Genomic DNA, 6,356 nt, shown 5'->3' on the forward strand with positions numbered 1-6,356 from the left:
CATATATATATACACAGTATATATATATATATATATATATATATATATATATATATATATATATATATATATATATATATATATTATTTCCTAAGCTACAACCCTAGTTGGAAAAGCAGGATGCTATAAGCCCAGGGGCTCCAACAGGGAAAATAGCCCAGTGAGGAAAGGAAAAAGGGAAGAATAAAATATTTTAAGAAGAGTAACTTCAATAAAATAAATGTCTCCTATATAAACTTTAACAAAACAAGAGGAAGAGAAATTAGATAGAACAGTATGCCTAATGTTAAAAAAAAAAAACAATTCAAATGAAACTAAAGTCATACCAATCCCTTCTTCTCTGTAAATAAAAGAGCTACATATTGTCATTTTATATGTAGGCCTACATATTTTCACCAGCTATAACAAACTCTCTTCGAAGCTTTTGGCCGATAGACGAATGCTAGTTATTATTTGGAGGAGTTCAGGTAGAGATGATAGAAAGGGAAATGATAAAGATAATGAAAATGGAAAGGCGAGACAACCTTTGATACCCGGAAAGACAGAGAAGGATTTTAAGTCGAATGCAGTCCTCTTAAACCTTTTATCACTCAATGAAATATTCTGTTTGCGATCATTTTTTTTTCTTTATTCTTTTCAGCCTTACACTATTTCGCCATTACGGCTTCCTTTCTTCAGTTTTGCTTTCCAAACTCTTCCCTTTCACGTAGCAATTAAAGTAATGAGAGTTTATGAAGCCTCTTTGCTTTACGACAATCGTACTATGTATTCAGTTAAAGTTGTTGGATGGAAAATAACACCGATGTTTATAGCATGAATATTAGCATTGAAAAAATTCTATTTTATAATGATAAGTTTAATTAAGCTGTTTCCAAAAATTATATACAAAACATCAACATTTGTATCCATAATCAATATTTGGTGTTGCAATTAATCCAAAGGGACTAAGAGAAACAGTTTGTTTGGGCGGAGTCACGTACTTGGATTAGTGGAGATTGTGATCTAAAGACCAATTTCACTTATTTATATTTTTTTCTTAATCGTATTTGATTTAGAATAACGGAATACATTTTTTCTTAAGAATTCTTACCAATGAAAACATCATAAAATTCATAATTATTAACGTTTATCAAATATAGATTTATCAAATAAATGAATAAACTTTGCATAAAATAATGGAGTTTGCTGATATGGAAAACAAATTCTGATCAGTAATGACAGTGATGTCTGTATCGTCCTGGATAATTTTAAGTAAAGAGACTCGGGTATCCGGGAGTCCGGCTTCGGGTCAAGCCCTAAGAAATTGACTCCGTTGAGGATCCTTCCTCTTGGGTGTCTTCCGATTCTCGGTTTGGGGTTCCGAGACAGGGCAGGATAGAAAGAGAGTATCCTGTCACTGACGTCCCCCGGTTATCCAGCTAAACAGCAACAAGCTTTCTTTGGTCTGTTGTTGAATTCTTTTCTTCCCATCATTACCTGCTCCTTACCCTTTACGGCTTCACCTGCTCTTCTACATCATAAAGTTTGATTATTTGTTTTTTACGGCCATTGTGACCCTCATTCTGACGTGCTAAAAAGCATTTATTTAACAACAAACGGCTGGAAATTACTGTTAATGCGAGGGAGGAAGTATTAAAAATAGCTTTTCTTGTGGGCTCCTCATGGCCAAGAGTTCTCGTCATGCCAAATGAGGCGTGGCTATCTTAATCAATCAATCATGCTAATGCGAGAGATGAACGGATTAGAAAACCCCTTTGATTGCCTTTTGATTTTTTATGGTAGAATTTGCACTACAATTAAAGAAACGTCTTCAGTTAAATTAATCAAATTCTGATGGATGTTTTCCATTCATAATCCTACAAATTTGTTAAGAGACTACTATTATTTTTTATATTTCCAAATATAATTTATGATTATGAACAAGACTTGATCATGAAGGACAATTCCTTTTAAGTGACAATATTGATTTTTTCACTTCTGAAAATATATATATAGTCATTTCTAGCTCAAGTTTATCAGAGTAACATATTCTGTTATTTTAAAGTTCGCCCGAGTCTTGCTCACCATTCCCATATCAAATGCAGACGGTAAATGTATTTTATCTATGTTAAACTAATATGCAATTCCTGTTTTCTTGTGACAAAATTGAAGTACATTTCTTCGTTAAATTATCATTATTTTAACGCAAAATAATTGGACTGAATTAGGAAGTTGTTGGATGAAAAATATCACAGAAGCTTACAGGGGAATATTATTATTAAAAGACTCCTCTTGTATAAACTGTAATCTTAATTCGTGTCTCCAAGAAACTCAATACAAAACATTAACATTTGTATCCATAATCTATATTTGGTGTCAAAATTAGTCCAAAGGGACTAAGAGAAACAATTGGATATATATATATATATATATATATATATATATATATATATATATATATATATATATATATATATATATATACTTCGGTTCTTTTGATATAGTCGATGCAAAAGCAAATCAAAAACATTATAGAGAAAAAAATTACAATTCTTAGAGCCCTAAACACACGCGCACACGCGCACACACAAATATATATATATATATATATATATATATATATATATATATATATATATATATATATATATATATATATATATATATACACGTATACATATACATTTCCGTCAATGTGTTTCACACAGGAAACCTCGTATTAAAAGAAACCAAAGCCGGAGATTCTAAAGAGGAGAAAATACAACGATTCATGTAGGAAACTCATTGACACACACACACACACACACACACACATATATATATATATATATATATATATATATATATATATATATATATATATATGTATATATATATATGTATATATATATATGTATATATATATATATATATATATATATATATATATATATATATATATATATATATATATATATATATATAGTTTGTGTGTGAATGTGTGTATATGTATGTACATAAAAGGAGAGAGAGAGAGAGAGAGAGAGAGAGAGAGAGAGAGAGAGAGAGAGAGAGAGAGAGAGAGAGAGAGAGAGAGAGAGAGAGAGCCTATAGTATTTATAGCCTATCTATGTATAGGCTTACACTATAGGCCTACATTATAGCTGATCTTGGATTATGTGCAAATTAGAAGGAAACCAATTAGGGAGGCCAAAGAATTGGCCTTAGCTAGAATTGTAGGAATTAAAAAATTTGAAAGGTCTGAAAATGAAAAAGAAATGATCTCTAGGATTAAGCAAAAGCATGAAAAACCACAAGAAGAAAGCATTAATGATCTGGTTAGGAAACTTGAAAAAACGCAAAAAATGAAAAAAATGGTGAAAAAAGAAAGGAGTCCTTCACTTGAAAACAAAGGAAAAGTGAGGACTCTAACCATTTCTTCATACTGCATAATAAAAGACGATGCAAAACAGACCAGGAATAGGAAACTGGAACAGAAGGATTGTCTTGGAATTGGAAGGGATCCAATCAGGGAGGCCAAAGAAGGGGCCTTAGCTAGAATTGTAGAGATTCATTAGTTTGAAATATCCGAAAATGAAGGATACAAAAACGTATTTAAAGGAGAAAAAATTGAAAAGAAAAATAAGGACGACCAAGAAGCAAGGGAAGATCTAATTGTCCGACAATTTGAAAATATGTTAAGAGAAACGATGACAGAATATAGCCCAGGAACAGAAGGAGATTCTGCTAGTAATTGTGATGATTATGAAGAAATTAAGATGGCAAGGGTAATGGGACGGAAACAATAGCTAATCTCAGGAGGAAAGCAAAAGATAGAGCCTTTTTAAGGATTAGACGAATTGCAATGGAGGAAGTCTTTCCAGAAAATAGAGGCTTAGTATATGCTTTTGTTCAACGAAGGGAAGAGGCTCTGAAAGATGAGAAAATAGAAAAGATAAAAGTTATTCATGAAGTAATAGAAAAAGGAATTGTAAAGAGGCATATCAAGAATTTTGAAAATGTCATACGAGGAAACATAAAGGAAGGCGATCTTCATGGACAATCTCGGGACTTCAGAAACCATCTTATGAGGACCACTAAAGATATCGCCTTGGCCCAGATAAAACAAATAGTACAAGGGGAAATGTCTGTGAAAAGAGGCCTAGTTTATGATCTTACTGAACCATATGAAAACGTAATCAAAGGAGACAAAATTGAAAAGAAAAATGATTATTATAAGGCAATAAAAAGCCAAATATTAGAAAACCTTATCGAGTATTTTGAAAATATGTTACAAGAAAACACAGAAAATAAAGGCGATCTTCTTGGGCAATCTCCAGACTTGAGAGAGAATCTTAACAGGAAGGCCAAGGATATTGCTTTGGCAAGGAAAACACAAATAATACAAGATGAATTATCAGAACAAAATGAAAACGTCTGGAAAAGTGAGAACAGTGAAAAGGACCTTAAAAGACTATCAAGCAGGAAATAGCCCTGGAACAGAAGGAGATTCTAATAATAATTTTGATGATTATAATGAAATTATAAAGGTAAATGTAATCGGACGCAAACAAAAAGGATGGAAGCAAAATATGAGGCCTTGATAAGGATTAGACAAATCGCACAGGATGAAATCTCACAACAAAAAAGTGACATAGTATATGCTCCTGTTCAGCTATGGAAAGAGGCTGTGAAAGATGAGAAAACAGATAAGAGCCAGAAGGTTAACCTTGAAGAAATAGAAGAAGGAATCGTAGAAAGGCGTATGCCAGTATTTTGAAAATATCGTACGAGGAAACATGGAGGAAGAAGGCAATCTTCATGGACAATCTCCGGACTTGAAAAACCATCTTAGAAGGGCCGCAAAAGATGTCACATTGGCTAGGATTAGAAATATCTTACAAGAAGTTATCAAAGAAGAGAATTTTGAAGAGTAAAAAGGATGTTGTTCAATAGAAGAAAAAAAAAGCAAAACCTAAAAGTATACAACTAAGACACAATTCTATTGGAGTAACTTAGAGGATGTGCACTGCATAGGGAAAAGGCTGAGCTTCTAGTATGCAACGGTTCCATGCTGGAGTGGTACAAGCCTTTGTAATGTGAACAAATGGTCGGATTTCTAGATATATTCTTCCGGATGTCAAACTTTTGGTTGCTCTGTTAGAATAATCTAGGAGACTGGCCTTGCAGAAGAAAAGACTTGGCTTTTTCTGGTATAAAGTCATATACTCAAAAAGTTCCCAAAAAATTTTGATGGATTCAAAACTACATTTCATGAGTGAGTTATGACTGAAGACGGCCAAGTATATAATAGATGTAAATGAGAGAATTCTTCCCAAAATTACATTGAAAATTAGGAAAAAAAAAACACTTGAGAATGAGAATGAAAAAAGAATTGCGTTGTAGAATAGAAAAAAAAGATAATTGAAACTGGCTCCGTGCAAAATTTTGAAAATACTTTGAGGGAGTTCAGCTTCTCATATAAAGGATGCTAAGGTTCTTCTAGTATACTATGTTCCTTGATGAAGAGGTACAAACTCCTTCTCATGTGAACATAATGGTTGGTACTGGCCCTGTAGATAGAAGAAGCTAAGGTTCTTCTAGTATGCTATATTCCTAGATGAAGAGGTACAGACTCCTTCTCATGTGAACATAAGGGTTGGTACTGGCCCTGTAGGTAGAAGAAGCTAAGGTTGTTCTAGTATGCTATATTCCTAGATGAAGAGGTACAGACTCCTTCTCATGTGAACATAAGGGTTGGTACTGGCCCTGTAGGTAGAAGAAGTCAAGGTTGTTCTAGTATGCTATATTCCTAGATGAAGAGGTACAGACTCCTTCTCATGTGAACATAAGGGTTGGTACTGGCTCTGTAGATAGAAGAAGTCAAGGTTGTTCTAGTATGCTATATTCCTAGATGAAGAGGTACAGACTCCTTCTCATGTGAACATAAAGGTTGGTACTGGCTCTGTAGATAGAAGAAGTCAAGGTTGTTCTAGTATGCTATATTCCTTGATGAAGAGGTACAGACTCCTTCTCATGTGAACATAAGGGTTGGTACTTGCTCTCCTTCTCATGTGAACATAAGGGTTGGTACTTGCTCTGTAGATAGAAGAAGTTAAGGTTGTTCTAGTATGCTATATTCCTAGATGAAGAGGTACAGACTCCTTCTCATGTGAACATAAGGGTTGGTGCTGGCTCTGTAGATAGAAGAAGTCAAGGTTGTTCTAGTATGCTATATTCCTTGATGAAGAGGTACAGACTCCTTCTCATGTGAACATAAGGGTTGGTACTGGCTCTGTAGATAGAAGAAGTCAAGGTTGTTCTAGTATGCTATATTCCTAGATGAAGAGGTATAGACTCCTTCTCATGTGAACATAAGAGTTGGTACTGGCTCTGTA

Source organism: Palaemon carinicauda, chromosome 24 (assembly GCF_036898095.1).
Source record: "Palaemon carinicauda isolate YSFRI2023 chromosome 24, ASM3689809v2, whole genome shotgun sequence".
Lineage (NCBI taxonomy): Eukaryota > Metazoa > Arthropoda > Malacostraca > Decapoda > Palaemonidae > Palaemon > Palaemon carinicauda.